Consider the following 21,614-nt stretch of genomic DNA (forward strand, 5'->3'; position numbering starts at 1 on the left):
CTTGATGTGCTTGATAACTCTTCTGTAAATAACGCTTTGACATAGAAATAAAAAAAATACTCTACTACTGATTTGTGAGAACTGCCTTCACAAAATTATTAGGTCTTCTTGGTTCCAGGGCCGTATATTCAATCCTCTAACCGCATGTATAAAGGAAGGCAATGAGAACAGACCACACAGGGGGGAGATTGAATATGAACATCTCAGGGAAGGGGGGAGGTGGTCCCTGGGGAAATGGTATGCAGGCTTGCTCAAAATCTGTGGACTCCCTCATCAGAGCTCTCCTGGTTGATTCATTTAGCAGGTATGATTGAGGTGCCCTCTATAGCTAGGGGACAGATGTGAATGAGATACAACCTCTGCCTCACACGTCCAGAATACAGACTCGAAGGATTTGAAGGTCCATCCTTGCCCAATTATCCAGCAAAGGCATGAATTCCTTCCATGAAGTCCCTGCCAAAGCTTTGTACTACTGCCCTAGAGTTAGCACTAATAGCAAAGAAGGCTCTTTGGCAAATACTACTGCTAATCCACATATCCTCCCTGTCATATGTATGCAAATTCTGTTGGTTTAAATTTAAGTGCACTATCTTATCTCTACCCCTGGAAAGTACCTTCCTTTTAAAAACTGTCCTGTGGTTCTAACCTATTAAGAACTTCTTGGAGACAAAGTATTCATTAGGCCCCCAACACTGGGTCTGTGCACACGTGACAAGCAGGTCAGCCATAACTTTATCTAGGTCTTCATAAAGATGTTAATTGAGACATTCCCAGTCCTGAAACATGGCTTGTGTGCCAGGCTGATGCTCTGCTCTCTGTATCTGTGGTTGGGTCAACAGGTTTCAATACCACCCTCTTAACTCCCTGTTACTTTATAAACTCATCCCGGCCAACCTGTAAAATAAAGGCCTTTAAGAATCCCTACTAATTAAATGATAGTAAATTATACAGTAAAAAGATTGTTTAGTTAGACCCCAGAATAGACCTCAGGTGTATGTAGAGATTAATTATGTGTCCTGATCCACCAAGAAACCCCAGTTCATACCTGTAACTCTGATTCACTCCCACAATGTCCTAAGGTGGATAATAAATTATTATTTACGGCCCCCTGAGTTATTGAACTGATGAACCAAATTTTTATAACCATCTTCCCCTATAAATCCCGTGGTCCCCTCTCAAGCAGGTTTAGGGAAGCGATTTTCTCTCTTCCTTGTCATAGTATCTGTGAGTACTTAGGCATTTTGCCATCACAGAACAGTCAATTCTGGAGGGCTGCGATCGGTCACTGCTATCTTCCTTGTGGCTAACGTGGTTCCTGGATCATACAAATACAGACACTAAATACTCAATTCACTATGAGGAAACTAAATTAATGAATATTTATGTTCCTTCATGCCCTAGTCTGTCCAGTGTGATTCTGAGACTTGATGAATATGTTCTTAGGCTGGTGAGGACATGTGGGTCCTGATGTGAACCTTGCCATCTTTCTGTGGACTTCCTTTACCTTTTGGCACATCCCATTGTGAAGGTTTTATTTACTCTTCTCCTTCATGCCTTCAGCCTGTCAGCCTGGCTTTCCAGGTGAGAAATGGCCTATTGCCTCTGGCCTGAGGTTTCTTTAGACTTTAGTGAAGTAATAGATCCCCTCGCAAAGGTCCTGGGAAACAGAGTTAGCAGGGCGTGGTTTTACCTCTTTGCTCCTCCCTGTCTCCCACATACAGGATTGGAACATTCGGATTCAATGACAGGATCCATCACATGGGACTTCTGGTCAAAGACGATGATCCTTTGTTTCTCTTTGCTTGCATTTGTCTGCCAAAATGTCCATGATCACTTAGCATCCTATTTCATTCGTTTCCCATGATATACATAAAAATAACCTGAAGGGGGAAAAAAAGATACTTTGAATACCGCCCATTCTAACTTAAAAGAAAAATCCTGTATTTGATCTCTGTAATTATGCTCTGTGTTCGGGGGTCATGCTCAATTACTATGCGATGATTTTCAAAAGACATTTAGTTTAATTAAAAACTCGTTATTGAGTGCCTACTGTGTGTAACACATATATTTCCCTATACCTTCTGAACAATAGGAAAAATGAAATATTCAAATGGCATGGCACTTTTCTCTGAAGGGGAAAACCTTATGAGATGAGATCTTTGTGCATTGGCTAGCAGATGCCAGGAATACAACTTATTTTTAGAGTAATTTTAGGCTCAGTACAGAAAACAGTTGAGTGCATTTTCATAAAGTCCTCCGGTTTCCATGGCAAATGGGGCCATTATTTCTTCTGAAATGGAAGGCTTTTACTTATACTTTCCAAATGCTTTTCATATTGTGCCAAAAACTCAAGTCAGTCCAGAAACAAGTACACTACTGGCTTATTGTTAAAAGCAGTTCTTAAGTAAAAATGTGCAGCAGGTCAAAGTGACTTTCCACTCAGGCCTGTGGAGAACACCGGATAATACACTCCACTCAAATGGCATGCATTCATCTCGGATGTGGACAGCGGGGCCTGTGAGAAGTTTAATGATCCAAAGTACTTCATCATGATGAGATCGAAACACAGTAAGTTTAGATGTATGCCATGAAGACTATAATGTTTCTTAAGTTACAAGATGCAGGCTCAAAAAAAATCACTGATATGCAGATCTATTTAATACCTAATATTCATTATGCATATTAAAACATAAACTACAAAAACTAGATAATTTTGTAAGCTCTGCTTAATTTCACGGTAGGTGATGATCTTTCTTTCTTAGAGGATCACAGATTTTTTAATATTGAATATTAAATGGATTTTGGAAATGCAACTAATTAGACCAATAAATATCAACATGATATTTATATTGTTTACTGATTCTCTGCTTGTAAAAAAAAATTACACTATTACTATAGGAAATCAGTTACAAATGAAAACGTCTAGACAAAATTGGAGTTGAATCACCTTTTCCTTTCAGCACAGATAAAGTATACAGTATCAATTTAAATTAATGGAATTAAATCTAAAATAATTTTGAGACAAAATCATATTCTTTCACTTAACATAAATGCTTATTAGCCACCCTTAAATGTCCTGTTGAATTATATTGCCGACAGTACGTCTCGGTGGGAGATCTATAACTACTAACCTATGACTAACGTTTATGTATAACAAATACATAACTAAACAAGGATGGGCTGTTCACTTACTAAATCCTTCTTCAGTATGGAACCTGGACAAATAAATGAGTTGGGTCAAGAAAGGTTAGCAATCTCCTCTGTCTTCTGGCCACTGACCAACAAAACATAGATTTTAATACAGGTTGATAGCGCTCGCTCAACCAGCTTTTGGTCCTTCTTCCATGTGTTAAGCTTGCAAGTCACTGCTGTGTCTCCTTTCTGGCACCCACCCCTATAATAGCATAAGCAGCTCCACTTTTCATTCTCTCAAGATCTCAGGTCACATGGAATGATAAACCAACCTTATACTCACCTCTGTCATCTTTGTTTCTGTATAAATTAAATAATTCTGGATAGATTTTAGAACCATGGCCAATTCAATATGGATGTACTAGGGCTATCTGTTACAGAATAAACAAATTATAGAGAGTTGAGAATTCATTTCAAAAATGTGATTCACAGACCTACTTGGTCCATTGTAGCCTTCAAGATGAGCCAGGTTAGGGTCTCTTGGGTGGCTCAGTTCATTAAGCATCTGCCTTCAGCTCAGGTCATGATCCTGAGGTCTTAGAATAGAGTCCCCCATGGGGCTCCTCGCTCAGTGGGAAGACTGCTTCTCCCTTTGTCATGCTACTCCCCCTGCTTGTCCACTCTTGCTCTCTCTCTCTCTTGCTCCCTCTCTGACAAATAAATAAAAATAAAATATTTTTAAAAAGGTGAACTGGGTCAGTTCTCAGTAACACCAAAGTTAGTTCAATGGCAATATGAAAGAGGTCGACATTTGACACAGTGAAATGATTTCACTGTGTTAATGAATGTCTCCTTCTGTGCCATCCTTAACATCTCTTCCCCAGAGTAGGTGTCTCTTTTAATGCTTATCGGGCCAAAATATATGCTTTGAGCCACTTTGAGTTATTTGAATAGCATCATTTGAGTATTTAGCGCTTGGTCCTTTTTTGATTGTGTGGGTCTTCTGTTTGACTCAAAGCACTTTTCTTCCCTTTCCCCAAATAAGAAAGAATAATATTTATAGGACCCACAGGGTTTGATGGCAGGAATTGGGCCTTCTCTCCTACCTCTAACTGTTTCCTGCTCTTCCAGCATGAAGTGGGAAGGAGGGAAAGAGAAACAGACAAAGTTCTTCATTTCCTGGGCAAAGGTAGGATTCTTTCCATCTCTACTTCTCTAACATCTGTTGCTGCCAAAAAAATGTCTACTTGGCATGTGTCCAAAGCTGGCTCTCTCTTCTTGGATTCCAGATGTGTCTTCAGCAGGAAGTCCTATGGGGCCTCATAATGCACGTTTTCTTAAAACAAAAGCTGTATCTTATTATTGCTTCCAGCTCTTCCTTACTTCCTACCACAGGAAGGTCTACATGAAATCTTGGGCTACCTTTTTAGGGTATCTATGATGTGGATCAATCCTGTGGTTCTCCCTCAATGTCCACTGACAATGAGAAATGCATGTCTCTTTGGGGGTTGACTTCTTCAACGATACGACTCTTAGGAAATTCACACAAAGTGTGTGACTGACAACATCTTAAGATCTATTTTCTTTTCTTTTCTTTTTTTTCCTTTTACCTTCACAAAACAATGTAGGCCAAAGGAAGACATCTTCTAACAGGACACTTCAGGTGGTTAGCTAGAAAAGCTAACCAGAGAACAGGCTTGTTGGTATCTATAACACCATTCCCATCCTTGCCTGAGGCTAGCTTTTCTTCTATATATTGGTGTCTCTATGAAAACCTCAAGACCCTTCCAAAGAGCAAGGCAGAAACAACAGTGTGATCTGATTTATTCTAGTTTTCCTCCAGATAAAATGCTAATGGTTTCCTTTAACAAGCTTCTCATTTCTGAGTTAAAACTAAACAAAACCAAATAAAAAACAGCTCCAAACAGCCAACCAAGGCAGTGCTTGGTGAAGGATACTAATTGGATGTGTCTCATTAGAGGCACAAAATCACTGGGACGAGAGTCTGGCTGGAGCAAATAGATGGGAAAGGGGAAAATTTAGGAAGTACTTTGACAAGTAAAGATCCAGTGCAGGGCTGCATGACAACAGGTTACAATGTGTAGTTGGACAGAGATGGTCCAACTTAATGGTGCCGGCCAAATTACTATTTAGAAGGAGCTTAGGGGCAAAAGTACATTTGGGTTTAAAAGAGGAGAGTGTCAGCTTCAATGGCTTTTCTTGAAATGCCTTACCTTAGTAAACGTGTTTTTCACAAAATCACATAGGAATTTGGGTGGTCTGCATAGAGCCATGAAAATTCTGAAGGTGCTAGAATTCTGACCAAGCTCTCCTTATAAACACGACAAAACTAAATTAAGCAAATCCGTGTCACCACTAATCAGTCAAGCTATATGAGAGATGGGGATGACAGAAGGATCAGACCTCAGTTCTCAGAAAGCCTTGCAGTAGCTGGAATGGGGCAAGTGCCTGCAGCTAGCTGAGCTTGGAACGCTGGAGAATGAAGATGAATCGCGTACCCGGGCATTCAGGGGGGTTGTGAGTCATGCCGTGAGTCTCTCCGAAGGTTCAGGAGTGAAGAAAGACACAGCAGACTGAAGATTGCATGGAATTTTAATACTAGAAAGGAAGAAAACACTGGATCATTTGTTGCACCTGCCTTGTAGTTTCATGAATACCCTCTACGCATGGCTGTTTTCCCAACTGGAGAAAGAATACAGATTTTTTAAAACGCTGGCAGCTTTGAGAAATAGAATATATAGGGTTAGAAAGATGATAGAAAACACTGTCACTCATCTTACAGATGAACTATTAGGTATGTAGAGTATATACTATATCCAGAGTTAAGAATTAAGTGGTCAAATGGAGATGTTCAAGTTTCATCAGTGGTAATGTTCTTATTTGGATAAAAGAAAGTCCGTAGCCTATGACTGAGAGCCAACTTTTCATGAATCCTTGTTAATGCTTATTGCCTGTAATCCTCATTCACTGCTTGCGGTATGTCTAACTGGACTAGCCCACTAACATTGCCAAGTCCTCTGGGCTGAGGCACAGAGGGTCTGTCAGGCAACACAAGGTACGTTCAGCACTTCAGAACTGAATGTATTGAATGTATCATTCAATACACATTTTTTTTTAAGATTGTATTTATTTATTTGGCAGAGCAAGAGAGCACAAGCAGGGGGAACAGTAGAGGGAGAGAGAGAAGCAGGCTCTGCTGAGCAAGGAGCCCAGTGCAGAACTCGATCCCAGGACCCTGGGATCATGACCTGAGCTGAAGGCAGACATTTAACCATCTGAGCCATGCAGGCGCCCCTCGATACACACATCTGGTTAAAAGTGACTGCCAATTTCCTACTACATGGCCCGAGTACCATTGAGTCCATCAGATTGGGGGAAACAAATAAAAATAAAAGCCCAAAGTATTTAAGGATTCTACTTCAATTGAAGAAAAAGCATTAAAATCAACCAAGCAATTTGCAGGAGTTTCAAGATGCCACTGTAAGAGATGACAAACAAATTACTAAGAAACTTGGGCAGCCCTAATCTTATCTCTGCTCACTAATTTGGTCTTGTAGAGAGTATTATTTCATAATCAAAGAAGGCAATTAATACAGCTGCCATCGAAAAATAGAAGGATGTTCACAGCTCATGTGGTAATAATTTGCCAATGAACGATAACAAGTCAGTATGTGCCTTCAACAGTTCTAAGAAAAGCTTTACCTGAAGATCTTTTGGTTTAGTTGGAAACAGAGAAGTACTAGCCTAGGCTCCTGCCACCCAGTCCTCCTGACAGGAGAAAGGGATTTCTTTTAAAGTCTTACCTGCTTTAACAATTGTCAAATGGATATCTGGCTCATTGACGAATGACATTCCTTGGTTTCCCACACAGAGAAGGTATAATAAGCACACCTTTTTTCCTTATGCTCAAGGCTTTGAAAAATGATACTGCACCTCTGACTTTTTTCATGTCCAAAATATAAGGAAACTTTTTAGTCCGCGAGGAAATTTTGGCTTAGTCTCAAGGGTCTGTTGAATCCATGCCCCCCAATGGGCACAACAGGCATCCTAACTAGAACATCACACATTATAGTTCACTCTTTCCAAAGAGAAAAAAAAAAAGAAAAGAAAAAAAAATCTTGAAAGTACTGAAGTAACATTAAACAGTATATGTTAAGAATAACAATCTTACAAAGAGAGTAATTTCCAAGTAGAGTCTATGTTATGTTACAATGTATATTTATTAGCAATTACATATTGAAGGAAATCTGTGTTAAAGGGGCACACACAGGGGCACCTGGGTGGCTCAGTGGGTTAAAGCCTCTGCCTTCAGCTCAGGTCATGATCCCAGAGTCCTGGGATCGAGCCCTATATCGGGCTCTCTGCTTAGCAGGGAGCCTGCTTCTACCTCTCTCTGCCTGCTTGTGATCTCTCTCTGTCAAATAAATAAATAAATTCTTTAAAAAAGGGGGGGGGCACAGTTTTGTAAACTGGCCTTCCCTTTATACAATCCTCCTCTTAAAAAATAGTTTAAGCTTAAAAAAATGTGTATTTCCAGGGTGCCTGGATGGCTCAGTTGGTTAAGCAGCTAACTCTGGGGTTCAGCTCAGATCATCATCTCAGGGTCCTGGGACAGAGCCCTGCTTTGGAATTTTCACTCGGGACAGAGTCTGCTTGAGATTCTCTTACCCCTTCCCTCTGCCCCTCCATGCTCTTTTTCTCTCTCTAAAAAAAAATAAACAAAAATCTTTTAAAAACATGTGTATTTCCAAAAGAAATAATATAAGATAGCACTTTAGCATTTCTGTTCTGTAACATACTGGCTCTGCCTTCTCCTGCAAATTACTTAAACTCTGTATGCTTCAGTTACTTATCAATATAAACAAAGATAATAACACCTATTATACAAGCATTTTGTAAGGTTTAATAAAAAAGATCTTTGAAAAATGCTTAGTAGAGTTCCTGGTGCTTGGTAAATAATGGCTATTATTTTTGTAAAATGAAAATTGGATTTCTGAATATATATATACAGTTGGCTTTGTTCAAGTTCCTTATAGATCTCAAGTGATAAATTGTTTTTGGAATGCTCGAGAAGAAAGAATAGTTAGAAAGTTCATTGAGAGAAAAATAAAGAAAGAATTAGTACAGAGACTGAATGAAGAAATCCACAAAAAGTAAAAAGCACTGGGACTAATTTTTCAGGGTTTCAGATAAATGATGACCATAAGCAGGATTGCTGGCTGTGAGTGCCCTCTAAGTCGTCATTAAGAAAATCAAAGACATGTTTTTAGGAAGTATTGGAACAAAACAATAAGGATATAGGCTCTTACTATTTATGTATGTATACTTACACACACACACAGAAATATTTTGATGAATCAAATATATATGATGATGGAAACATTTGGAGAAGAACTATACTTCATATTTTTGTTCAGTGTCATGAATGAAAATAAGACCATTCTATCTCATTATTTCCACCATGAGATTAGTTCCATTTTATGTTGCCAGACACAAGATTTATCACTGCCTTTGAAAATCATCAAAGATCTGAAAACTAGATTGTTCAGGATAATTCAACATAGCACAGACTTTTTTGGAGAAAAAAGATTTCCATCATATTTTCTTTATTTGATTAATGCATCAATACATTATGATTTTTTAGTATTCTTGGTGGCATTGAACTTCATAGAGGAAAAATTCAGCATGTCTGTGATCATTATATGTGTATATTTATTTTCTTTCGTTACTTAAAATTTCACTGTTAATTTTATTAAAAAGCTCTGAAGCTGTCGTGGCTTCTTTACGCCATCAAAACGGCAGATAATGTCGCCACAGCTTCCTCTCTGTTCGTTCTCCTCTCTCCTCTCTCCCTTTCTTTTATGCGTGCCCGCGGGTGTGTGCGCGCGCACACACACACACACACACACACCCTTCGACGTATAAATGCATTCACACAGCTGTGTGACACTCACTGGCCAAAAAAATCAAAGGATGTTGTAACCCATTGCAAATCCCTTCCGGGGGCTCTTTAATGCGACTGAAATTAGAGAAATCCAAACTAAATTCAGAGCAGCCTCCTCACAACTGTACTCAATGACCACAGCTGGCGACTTCAGGGGAAAACAAATCCTCTGCAGGGCTGGGATCCACCACAGAAGCCAGTCTGAATGGAGGCAGTCAGTGGCCACGGGTAGGCTGGGGAGGGTCATCTATATGCCGGTCGGCTCAGTACTGACACGGGTCCATCCCTTAAAGCGTTGTCTTAAGAGCCACAAAGAATACCCAGTTATACCCGCTCATCCTTGTCCTTTTTCTGTATCTTCTCTGAGGCACAAGGACCACAAACTCATTCTCTACAAGTAGTTTCATCATTATCTTAGGGTGTGTGGAGGGTTATGAACAAGTATGGCTTAGCTCACTGGCCTCCTGGGGCGCTGATGGCCAGTTTACATCCTGTATGAATGAATTCCCTTGGGGGTTACATGGCGTGAATCTGGCTCTGAGAGCAGCCAAGTGCTTCTATTATCCAAAATATCTAAGCAGTGAGGATTCTGGAAGGCTTAAATATGGCTGGCACCCATTTGGCAAGATTGTTCTAAGTCTCAGATTACTGCAGAACCTTCCAAATAGCAAGTTGAAAAAAGTGAAACTGTTTCCAAAACGCTTCTCAGTTGATAAACTTATTTTTCAAAGCTTTACTGGTATAAATACAGGTCACTCTTAAAAGATAAAGTTCAGTATTGTGCATGCTCTAACAAATGTTTATAGACTAGTGATAATGGATATAACAGGTATATGTATTTTTAAATTAGCCAAATAACCAGGTAATGCAAGGAGCAGGCTGTTTATGTTTACCAGAATCCCACAACTGTGCTAAACTTTCACAGCTAACTGGTTATGGTTTACCTGGAAGCCAGGAGATCCTACCAGTCCCGTTGAGGAGGGCACAGCCCCTGCTCTGTGGCTGGGGTCATAGAGAGAAAGGAGACAACTCGTGGCCCAAAGAACCCAAGGAATCAGAACATCTGAGTTCTAGAATTTATTCCATCTGGGGTTGGCTGTGTGTAACTTTAAGCCAGTTACAGTTCAGGACTTTAGTTCTCCATCTGTCAAGCAGACATCGTAAATCCTGTTCTACCTGCCTCCCAGCATTTTTGTGAAAATGAAAAGGGGCATTTCGTATGAAGTCACACTGCAAATTACAAATTGCCATAGAAACACCATTTAGGATCATTCACTCATGCTTGCAAAGTTAAAACATGCATTAATTTGGCAAACTTTCATAGTGAGCTTGTCATGTGCTGGGCTGCATGTAGCATGTTGAACTGGTCCCTCTTTAGACAATTCTGATTTCAGGGCCTCTTTAAGTGACCCCCAGATCTGCTCAGAGGCCATTTGTCAAGGCTGCAAAACATGCATTTTAAATAGTTCCTTAAGCCTGCCACCCAGTAGGAGAGCTCCACCTTCCCACCGCTGTTCATACTGTTTGATAACTTTTTCCTGTAACCAGAACAGGAAAATAAATGGTATGGGTGATCCCCACAAGCCATGAGTGAACAGAATAATGACATTAAACCTAGATATGAAGGAGTGGGAGGATGGAGATCCTGAGATGCCTGAGGCACTCCATACACAGAAGCCATCAGAGTGCTAAATAGTCAAGACATTCTACCTATGGATGAAACATGACACACTGGATGTATAAGACATTTATGTATTCAAGATAGACCAAAATGCACAGGAGCTCTCAGTATTTTGTGAGGTCTTCAGTCAGCCACCTTTTGGTGACAACCCATTCTGTCCCCAGAGCATCCAACCCCAGAAATACTGACAAGACCCATGGTTATTTAACAGGCTCTTTGACAATCTGCAGCCATTATCTCTTTGTCTCTCCAAGGGAACAAGTGTCTGTCGCTGACCTGGGGTACCTTGCTCACACCTCAATTACCCAGTCTGCAGGAAAGACTGAGGAGGTAGAGAGATGGAACGCGTGAACATCACATGCCCCACATTCCAGGTCGAACACTTTAGTTATCCTGTCAGCCCACCCCATGTGTTCTTCCCCTCAAGACTAGCTGCCTGTTTTAAACAGATTAATAAACCATGGTGTGTGGGAAGTTAAATTGATCTCTGAGTTTTGTTTTGTTTTGTTTTCTGCCCTGTGACCCCCCTAGGATCAACATCCTATGGCTGCCAATGCATAGAAGTCACTTCCCACATGACACCAGAATTTTAAAGCGGCTGCAGCCTGCAGTTGGACTCTATTAAGCCTAATGATAGATACCCTTTCACACACCCACCGCCTCGCTACTGCTACGTTACCTGCAGGTCCTGTTTCTTAGCTGACAACTGTTAAACCATACTTGTGTCATTGCTAATTCTAATGCCCTACGTGAACTGAGTTCTGTTCCAAGCCCTTTATATCGATGATTCTATTGATTCTTGTGAAAAACCTAGGAGGTTGATAGCATAATTATGCTCCTCATATTTAAGAAGAAGGAACAGAGACGCAGGAAGATTAAGCTGTTTGCTGAAGTTGTTTGCACAAGACCATGCAGCTAGCAGGTGGGAATGCTGAGCAGTCTTGCCCAAGAGCTCTTGCCTTAACCGTCATGTTGAGAGCTGTTTGTAATCTGTCTGCAGGGCCTTTGGACTTCCCAGTCTTTTAATGCTCTCTGTCCCTTTGAGCTGTCAACAGAGCTAAGGTCTTCCCATTCCCCACTGCTCAGCCTATGCTGGGAGACAGTGTAAAAAATGTGGAGGCTAATTCAAAGGAGAAGATTGAGGAAAGATGGGATGCCCACGTCAGAGACTGGAGCACGGCTTTACGCCAAGAGCACGTGCACGGAGAGGAGTGACTTTAGAGCAGCTACACCCTGAGGAGGGGAAGACAGATGCTGTGCTCTCTTGGCAGACAATTATTTTCCTCTGTAGCCTTCACCACCCAGGGGGACATACACACGTGGTCCAAAGAGAAGGAAGCTGCACTATAACATGCAAATGACTCGAGAAGCTTCAGAAGAAGTTGCAACCCCTTTCTGCTCTAACCCAGCTCCATAAGGCTTTTCCTGGCACTTGGTATGCGTGATTGCAATCAACCCACACCCCAGCCTGCATAAAAGGCATGGCTCTATTTTAGAGATGAGGAAGAGGTCCAGAAACACTCTGTAATAGCCCCAGAAGGCAAAGCTAATAAATCGTAAAAGTGGATTACGAACTCAGGTCTCAATGACAGCAGAACACATGTTCTTTCCATTCTACTTCAGCACTGGTGAGCCTCCACTGATAAGAAATCCCAAGAGCCACGTGAAAGCCACCCTTCCACCCCCTTTGCTGAGACACTCCCCGACGGTGATTCATTCCTTTTCTTTTCTTTTCTTTTTCTTTTGAGAGGCAGAGAGAGAGGCAGAGGGAGAGAGAGAATCTTAAGCAGCCTCCACACAGAGCCCAACACAGGGCTCCATCTCAGGACCCTGAGATCATGACCTGAGCTGAAATCAAGAGTCGGGTGTTCAACCGATTGAGTCACCCAGATGCCCGGACGAGGATTCATTTCTGTGGCAGCCCTGCTTCTGGAGGTTTGGGTCTGACTGGGCTGAGCATCCAACTGACCTCCTGGGAGACCAGGGGGTGCAGAAATGAGCAGAAGGCACGGGAGCCACGGACATAGTTAAAGCTAGGATAACTCTTCTCAGAGAGTGGTTCGTTTCTGTAAGTTGTAAGATGTTTCTCTGCCTACCTCCAGCCCCAGCCACATCCCTTGAGTTTTTGGCTAGATCAGCTTATACAGCAGTCAGCTTTCAAAAATATCTCCTAGGCCACATGTGGCCCAGATTTTCAGACATTCCAGAACTGTCCAGTTTGATTTATACATCCCACACCTAACAGATCACCCAGGCAGTGCTGACCTGTGGAGCGATTCCCCTCACACGTCATCTACCATCTGCGCTGACCTTGTTGCAAGAGACAAGAAAATTAAGAAGACGGTGGGAGATTCGTTCCTGATTTACAGAACCAGGATCGTTAGTGGGGACAAATAGCACTGACATGCTCTTAAGAAGGGGGCAAATTATGCCTATAATTCTAATTTATCAAATTGGTTATCATTCTAATTCTAGTTATCATTTAATTGGTCATAGTTTTTCTGTTGATTGTAAAACAAGTAACCTGTCTATAAAATTAGTAAATATCTTATAATACTAAAATTGTACAATTCTTATAGATTGTAAACTTCTGTAATATATCTCTCGATGGAAACTTTCTAATTAAAATCTAGATCAATGGACCCTGAAGTATAGGAAAGGGACCCCAGGGGACTTTGAAGTTATTGCAAGATTTCTAAGAATCCATATAAACCGAAAAAGAAAATAATAGGCTGTGCACATGTATGTATTACTACTTTTCAAATGTATGCTTCAATTGAAAATGCAAATTTTCACTGAAGAAAAATGCAAATTCACATACAATTGATACTGAATTCATGGCAATTCTTGTTCTTAACCCTTTATTTAATTGATTGATTCTAAAAGTATATTTCCTGTTACATGGAAAATTCTAGAAGAAAAGGCATTAAAAAGGCATCCTTGCCTTCTAAGAGCCTGGGAACCATGGATCTAGTGGGATTATCTTTTTTTGGTATCGCACCCATTTGAGTCATCAACAGTGAACCTTTGACCTAAGTTGTCAAGATTTCTTCAGAGGCACAATTGATCTACATCTGGCCTGAGTCAGACGATTCAGACTGACTGGGAGTTCTCTGCTTTTTCCTTTTCCTTTAATTTTATCTACACCAATCAGCACTGTAAACTCTTCCGAGAGGTTGTAATGGAGGCCCGGGGCAAAGGTCACTTCCTCTTTGGAGTCTCCCTGACCCTACATGCAGAACTGCTGTCTGTCCTCTGCCCCCATGCCTTATAATCCCCCTATTATACCACTGAACACACAGAACTTCAAGCATCTGCCCCCATACCTCCAGTTGAGTAAAGGCACAAAGACAGCCAACCTCCCCCCAAACCCCCTGCCTGCCTTGGAAAAGAAGGTTACTGATCCTGAAGTCCCCTTGTAGAAGAACTACAATGATCATCACAGAGGTTTCATGTAGAAACTACTGGATGAGTTACAGGTGATAATAATTAATTCCCTTCACAGCATGTCTTCATGATGGCCCTGTAACGTGATTTAGAGAAATAAACAAACCAGTGAGTTGAGAGAGCAATGACACTAAACACAGAAAACAGAGAACCAGGAGAAGGCCATGGAGTAGGGCTGCTGCCATGCAGAGAAGGAAGAGGATATATAATTAAAAATAATAATAATAAATAATAAAAATGATGAGGCACATCCGGTGAGAAACCTGCAAGTAGTTGGATGGCTAGTAATATTCACTCTTACCAAGTGCCTGTTATGACCCTGTCCTGTTGTTCATATTAATGCAAGCAACAACTTATTTCTCTGAAAAACCCCATGAGATATATGCTATCATTCTCCCCATCTTGAAGAAAAGGAAATTTAAACAGAGTCGTTGAGTAACTTGCCCCAATTCCCACTCGCATTTAGTGAATAGCAGAGGGCGATTCATATACAGATGAACATGGCTTCTGCAATGGGAAGACATGGATTTCTTTAACCCCCTACACCATCCCCAGTTCCTTAGCATAACCTCAACGTCAGGAATGAAAGACTGGTACAGAGAGGAAAAGACGGTTATCTGGGGACACTTGTTCTAAGAAATACCATAAGCAGTTATATATGTACCTAATTCTTATGGCAACCCTACGGGAAGGCATCGTTATTATCCCCATTTAGAAATAAGGGAACTGAGACAGGGGAATTTGTTAACTGACCCAAGATCACACTGGAAGGAAGTGGTAGAACCACTTCTGAGCAGAGATGATCTTATTTATCTTCATCACACAACACGATGCCTGGCTTAAGATAAGTGTTCAATAAAGCATTTTGCAATTTAATTAAGTAATCAGTTTCAAGGGTAGACATGTTCTCTAACTACAGGCAAGACAGTGGGACTGGGAAAGAAGAGAGGCAGGAAGGCGGGATTTGTCCCTTCCTCCTTCTCACCATCCTTCTCTCTTTTTCTTTCTTGTTCTTTTGAAAAATATAGATTGAGCATCTACTGTTTCAAATACTCCAGTAGAAAGCATTACAAAATGTGGCTCCTTAAGCTCCAATAAGCTTATAGTAACATCGGGACAGAAACCTGCAATCAAACAATAAATGTGCAAAGATGCCATGGAAAAATAATGGCATAGAAGTGCCCATGGGTGTTGACACTTCAAATGATGCTGAATGACCAGTAGAAACCAGAAGGACAAAAAGCAGGAGGGGCGAGACTACCACGTTGACAACACGGGCATGAAGGATGAACTCACACTATACAGAAACACAAAAGATCTTCATATGGTTGGAGTGAAGAGGGGACGTGGTCCAAGGTGGGAGACTGGGCTGGAGGACCCCCTTGCACTGAGCTGAGGAGTCAGAGCACATCTCGAGAAGGAGCAAGAGACACCAAGGCTTGTGATCAGGAGGATGAGACAGTGATCAGACACGCAGCTTAAAAATCTCCCTAGCAGGACTGTGAGGAAAATGGTGGTAGTGGAAAGTAGGGGCAAGAAGAGTAGTTGGACTACGTTTCTGATAAAGGCTGGGTGGTCCTAGGCTGAGGGTCACGAAGCCACCGGTCATGGGAAGCACCTTCACAAAGCACTCAGGATTTCTCAGGGGTGCGGAGTTTAAACTCTCTCCAGCATGTCTAGAATGGAAGGCATGGAGAAGAAGGTGGCATTCAAATAAACTTACACTAAGATAAAGCTTAAATATTTTGACTTTTGCTTGAGATCACTTCATATTATGTCTCTGGTTGTATCTTCTCTCTCTAGAACTTCTTTTTAATGAGGGAGGAATAGGAAGAAAACTCCTAGTAGTCTTAAGAGGGATGTATCACAGTCATCCATGTGACAAGCAGGAATAAAAAGGAATGGATGAATCCCAGCAGCACTAGATGTCAGGCCCCCAGCACTTGGACAGTGGTAAGAAGGAGCTGAGGAACAGAGAAAACGGCTAGCATGGCTGGGTTTCCTGCAAGAGGCTTTGAGCATTAGACAAGTAGTAGGTGTGGAAATGCAGACTGTGAGCCCAGTTATAGACCTGCCATGCTGGAGGTGCCCACAGGACCCTCACATGGAGAGAGGCAGAGACACAGACCAGAGTCATCTGCATCCAGGGGTAGTTGAAGCCTGGGTGTGAATGAGCTTCAACCAGGAACATGTCTAAAGTAATGAGAGAGGAAAACCAAGGTGTGCTCCCAGGCAGCTTGGCTCTCAAAGGTCTGAAGAAAGGAGACTGAGACAGTGAGTGAGAGGAGGAGGAAATTTTCAGAGCGATAGGAGAAAATCAAGGAGAGGGGCATCACAAAAGATAAGAAGAGAATGATGCAAAAAAGGGGAAGTCAACTTTGTGAACTGCTGCCAAGAGGTCAAGAATGCCCTTGTGTTTCAGCCCCTGGAGGGTGGTGATTATCCTACCTTGGCAGTACACTCCAGTGGCTGCAGAAATGGAGGGAGCTGGGGCCTGAATTATGCAGAGCATCTGGGAAGAATGACAGCTGGCTGGATGTTCATAGGTGTCACCTGCAATTTCTTCGAAAGACCACATTAAAGTAGTCACGCAAGACACATGAAGGCCACGCCCTGGTATTGATGTAGCAATTTATATATACTTTCTTTTTTTTTTAAAGCTAGAGGAGGAATCCGCTAAACACTGCCTTTCTTTAGTGTTCCTGGAGCAATGCCAGTCCAGTCCTGTAACTTGCGTTGGGTGTTAGGAACTCCTCAAACAGAAGACTTCTTGTTAATCTCTCCAGATGTGAATTTTATTTATTTTTTATTTTTTTAAAGATTTTATTTATTTATTTGACAGACAGAGATCACAAGTAGGCAGAGAGGCAGGCAGAGAGAGAGGAAGGGAAGCAGGCTCCCTGCAGAGCAGAGAGCCCGATGCGGGGCTCGATCCCAGGACCCTGAGATCATGACCTGAGCCAAAGGCAGAGGCTTAACCCACTGAGCCACCCAGGTGCCCCCAGATGTGAATTTTAAAGGGAGAAACCATAGTAACCCTTCTCTAAAACAATGAAACAGAAGAAAACAGTGTCCCTGAATTTGACATTACTTAATAAAGAGCGCAGTTGTGGTCACTTTCCCTAACTATTTCCCTTTGCTGTCACTAGACTCAGCCCCGTTAGAAAGGTGTCAGGAACATGACTTGCGATAGGTTCTGTTCTCCATTTTCCACATCCCGACAGTGTTGAGCCCGTGGGTCTCTGGCAGTGTTTGGATGGAAACTCTGTTTATACCCAGAAGTCCTGCATTTGGTCCTGAAATTCAGTTGCCCTAAAAACAGCCAGCTTCAGTTCATAGAGCTAGAGAATACCCACCAGGCAACCCAAAGTGATATTATGCATCCCTGGCAGAAATCTGCCTACACTTTGTAAGCACTTTTATAGCTGTAATATAATGGTTCTTTTGCAAATGGCAGTAACATAGGGAGCAACCAAGGTCATGTTCTCACTGTCTGCATTGGGACTTGGGAAGAGCTGGCAGAACTCACTACACTTCATGGTAATGGGGACTGCCACTCCCGCTTCACTGGCATCGCGCCCTGGGGGGAAAAGCTTGTCTCAGTTGTTGGTAACATCCTTCTGATACTGTTTCTCTGTACAGTATTAGAATTGCTCCAAGTTGATAACTGTTTCTCCTAGTTAATAACAGCTCTCTTCTTTTTATTTCTTTCTCATTTAGAAGGAAAACTGCAAAGTGCTACTGTCGAGAGAAATTGTGACTTCTCTGCATCAGTATGACTCTTTCATGTTTTCTTAGCAACTCACTGAAAGCCTTCAGTCTAATCTGGGCTCGTGGCACCACCTAAACTTGCACATTACAAGTTACAAGTTTGCTTCACCACCGCCATCCCTCCGCCCCCAGACACGCACCCACACCCACGTGCACGCACGCATGCCTGCACCGTCCTCGTGCATCAGCCAGAAGGTACAAATGTTCTGTTTGTACAACCACTAAAGCACGACTTACAAGCCATTACTGAAGATCGCTTTGTCTTTCCTAGGCTGCAGAGGTTGTAGGGGTCCTTGGGTAATTTTGCTCTGTTCTTGGCATCATCAAATAGGCATAATCTCACTTTCTATGTCTGGATGCTTTTGCTGTGCAGTGACTCCTCATAGTTAAGAGGATTGATATGACATGTAGAGTAGTTGAGTGATTAGGTCTTAGAAGGGGATTTTGTGTGTGTGTCTTGTTTTCCTGTTCTATCACGTACAGCAGACTTCTGTGATACCTTGTCAAGTAACTCTGACACATCTTTGGGGATCTTCTGTAGCTTTTCCCCAAGCTTTTTGAGACCCTCCATTAATCTCCTTAACATAGCCAGCCTTGTTCTTTGCAGATCATTTTTCATCAGGGAAATGGTCTTTATTTCCTATTTTCCACGGTCTTCTTATATAGCAAACACTCAGGTGCCTACACTTTTCTCATCCTTTTAATTTAAAAAGGCACTTCAATTTCTTTGTTGGGCACAAGGTCAAATTCTTAAAAAAAAAAAAAAAAACAATAAAGTAAACAAACAAACAAAAAAAACCCAAAATTTGTCAGGCTCTGTTCTCAAATTCCTCTGGAGTGAGGGATAACTCACTTTCTGGTGTTTTGTTCACCTGAGCTTATAAAGTGAATTTCATTTTCTCATAAGAGATGATTATATTATTTCAGTGTTTTGAATGGGATATCCCTGGGCCGATACTGTCTTTCTTGCTTGGCCTGTTTTTACTTTTTTTCTTCTTTTTTTTTTTCTTTCTTCCTTTTCTCTCTCTCCCTTGGACACACATTTTTTTTCTGAACTATTTTTTAATAACTCAGTGCCTGTTTCATCACCAGCATTTGACGTTACTAAACTAAATGTATCTAAGACCGATAGACCAGTGTTTGCTTTAAATCTACCTCCACACTCCCAGCTTGGCGTGAAACCTTCACATGCCAACCCTTTTTGTGGGGATACCAATTACTCATGCATTTCTCAATTCCACTTCATGCTGGTTTCACTCAAAAAACAAAGATTTGACACAAAGACCCCTGAGGCCTTGAAGAAGCCAACTCTCAAATTATGATAATCTTGTCTACATTGTGATATTGGTTTGCTTGGAAAATCCCTTTCGGGTGATGGTTTTGGCAGAACAATGACACAATAATTTGTAGCCAGCAACATCCCAGGTAAGAAGGGAAAATGCCTGTGAAACCAATAACAAGATTAAGTAAGAGCATGGGAGTCCCTTACAACCAAATACCGAAATGTCGCTCTGTAGTGTCAGAGGAAATTCAGGGAGCACAGCCTCGCAGAGGATTTTTATGTCAGAAAGCAGCTTTTAAATGTATACAGCTCGGGGATTAATAAGATCCAGAACAAGTTGTGACTCTATCCCTACAGTTTTGTACTGACAGTTCATTCTCTCAGGCAGACAGGAGAAAAGTTCTGGGCTTGAAAAAAGGGCCCACCTGAATCTTAACACAAATTAGCTTAGACATATTGGTATTTTTGGCCAGTTCAAGATGAAATTTTAGTTTATGCTATGACTTTGAGTTTTTAATGCTTAGGTAGAATGGGGGTGGGGGCTAATTACTTAAAAGTAATGTTTCCCCCAGTCAGAGCAGTGGTTCTCAAAGGACAGTGATTCTGCTCCCTCTTCTCAGGGGACATTTGGCAAATGTCTGCAGATGTCATAACTGAGGGGAGGTTCTCCTGGGTACCCAGTGCCTGCAGACCAGAGATGCTGCTCTGTACCCCACAAGGCACAGCGTAGCTGTCCACAACAGTTATCCAGGTCACCATCTCAGCAATGCCAAGGATCAGAAACTCACATTTATACCAGCAAAATACACAGTTATGTTATTCCTTAACCTTAGGATAGGCAAGGATCAAAGCATGAGTTAATAAAGAGCTACTCTACAGCTTCAGGTGCTACCTCTAGAAAAGTCATGAGCACTGTTTTCCATGTCTCTAGCCCCTCAGCTGAAGCTTCATTCAATCAGCCTGAGAAAGAAAATAGCATCTTAGCATTTCGGCGATACAGAGAGACTTACAAGGCACAGTTTCATCAATCAAGCTTAATGCAAAACTAACTTGATCTCTTACTGATTTTTAAATAACTTTTGTGTTCATTCTAATTAAAACTTAGTAACGTAAATAACATTTTTTCCTAAAATATAACAACACATCAATTGTTCAAGCTCACTGCTGAATGACAGAAACAATGAAACGAAGCATTTACTTTCCTCAAACTGTAGCTCAGTAATTTTTAGAGACTACAAAAGGACAGGTATATGTTCCTAATGGGAACTTTGAAAATAAGACCGGAGGCATTGAAAAGAATGAATTCCAAATCACTCCGTTCTCATATCTGAGAGCACTTTCTTATCTCAGTCATCAGTAATGACTATAAATCTTTGCATGGTGATGAAAATGCCTATTCTCTCTTGAGTTGTTAAAAATCTCTAAATTGGTTACTTGCTAACTATGGTTCTCATGTCTTTAGGTTTTAAATGGATGAGACAATATGGGTATTGAAATTTCTAAATTATACTGGATCTGGTTTCAGAAAGGATAACATTACATATTAGAAAAGCATACTGTGTCTTATTCAAATTAGTCATAACCTCATACCTTGATATCCTAACTCTCAGAGGTTTGGGGCTAGAAAGATTTGGCCCTGGCCTAGGTCCTTCCACAGTGGGGTGCCGTTTGTCCTGGAAATCTCTGTTGAGGATGGGCAGGTCCCACAGAAATAGTTGGGGTGTCTGTGTATGTTTACTGTGGTTTAGTTTTGAATATCACGCTTTCCCACGCTTTAGATTTCTCTGTGGGATCATATGTGGAGACATCTCAAAGATATTCTTTCATACAAATTTCTGTCTAAAGTACTCACAAATGGGCATCTGCTGAGTCCAAGTTTCCTAAGAAAGCCATGTCACAGTGTTCTCTAGACTGACTCCTGAGCCCACTATCGTGGGACAATAGAAGCAGGTGTTCCTTACTCTGGTTTCTCTCTGGAAAGACAACTGTACTTTTGGTGACTGCCATCAAATGATATTCTTCAATACATAAAGGCAAAAAAGGAACCACTAACCACCTGTTCAGTGGTAATGTGTACAGATCCCGTTATCCTTTCTCTGTCTTCTGCATGTGATACCTTCTTCTGCCTCACTCTCTACATCAAATTCCTTGTTCTTAGTCAAAAATGTTTATAAAAAGTCAAAGTTTCCAAAGGGTCTTCCCTGAAAATTATTTCAATGTACATATTCATTGAACATGCTCAGTGTCGAATGTCACAAAATAGCTGGGAAGGAGCCCAGTGACGGCAGCATCATGCCCTCTCCAGATAATGCGCAAGTGTGCGTAAGAAAATGCTG

This window comes from Meles meles, chromosome 14 (assembly GCF_922984935.1).
Source record: "Meles meles chromosome 14, mMelMel3.1 paternal haplotype, whole genome shotgun sequence".
NCBI lineage: Eukaryota > Metazoa > Chordata > Mammalia > Carnivora > Mustelidae > Meles > Meles meles.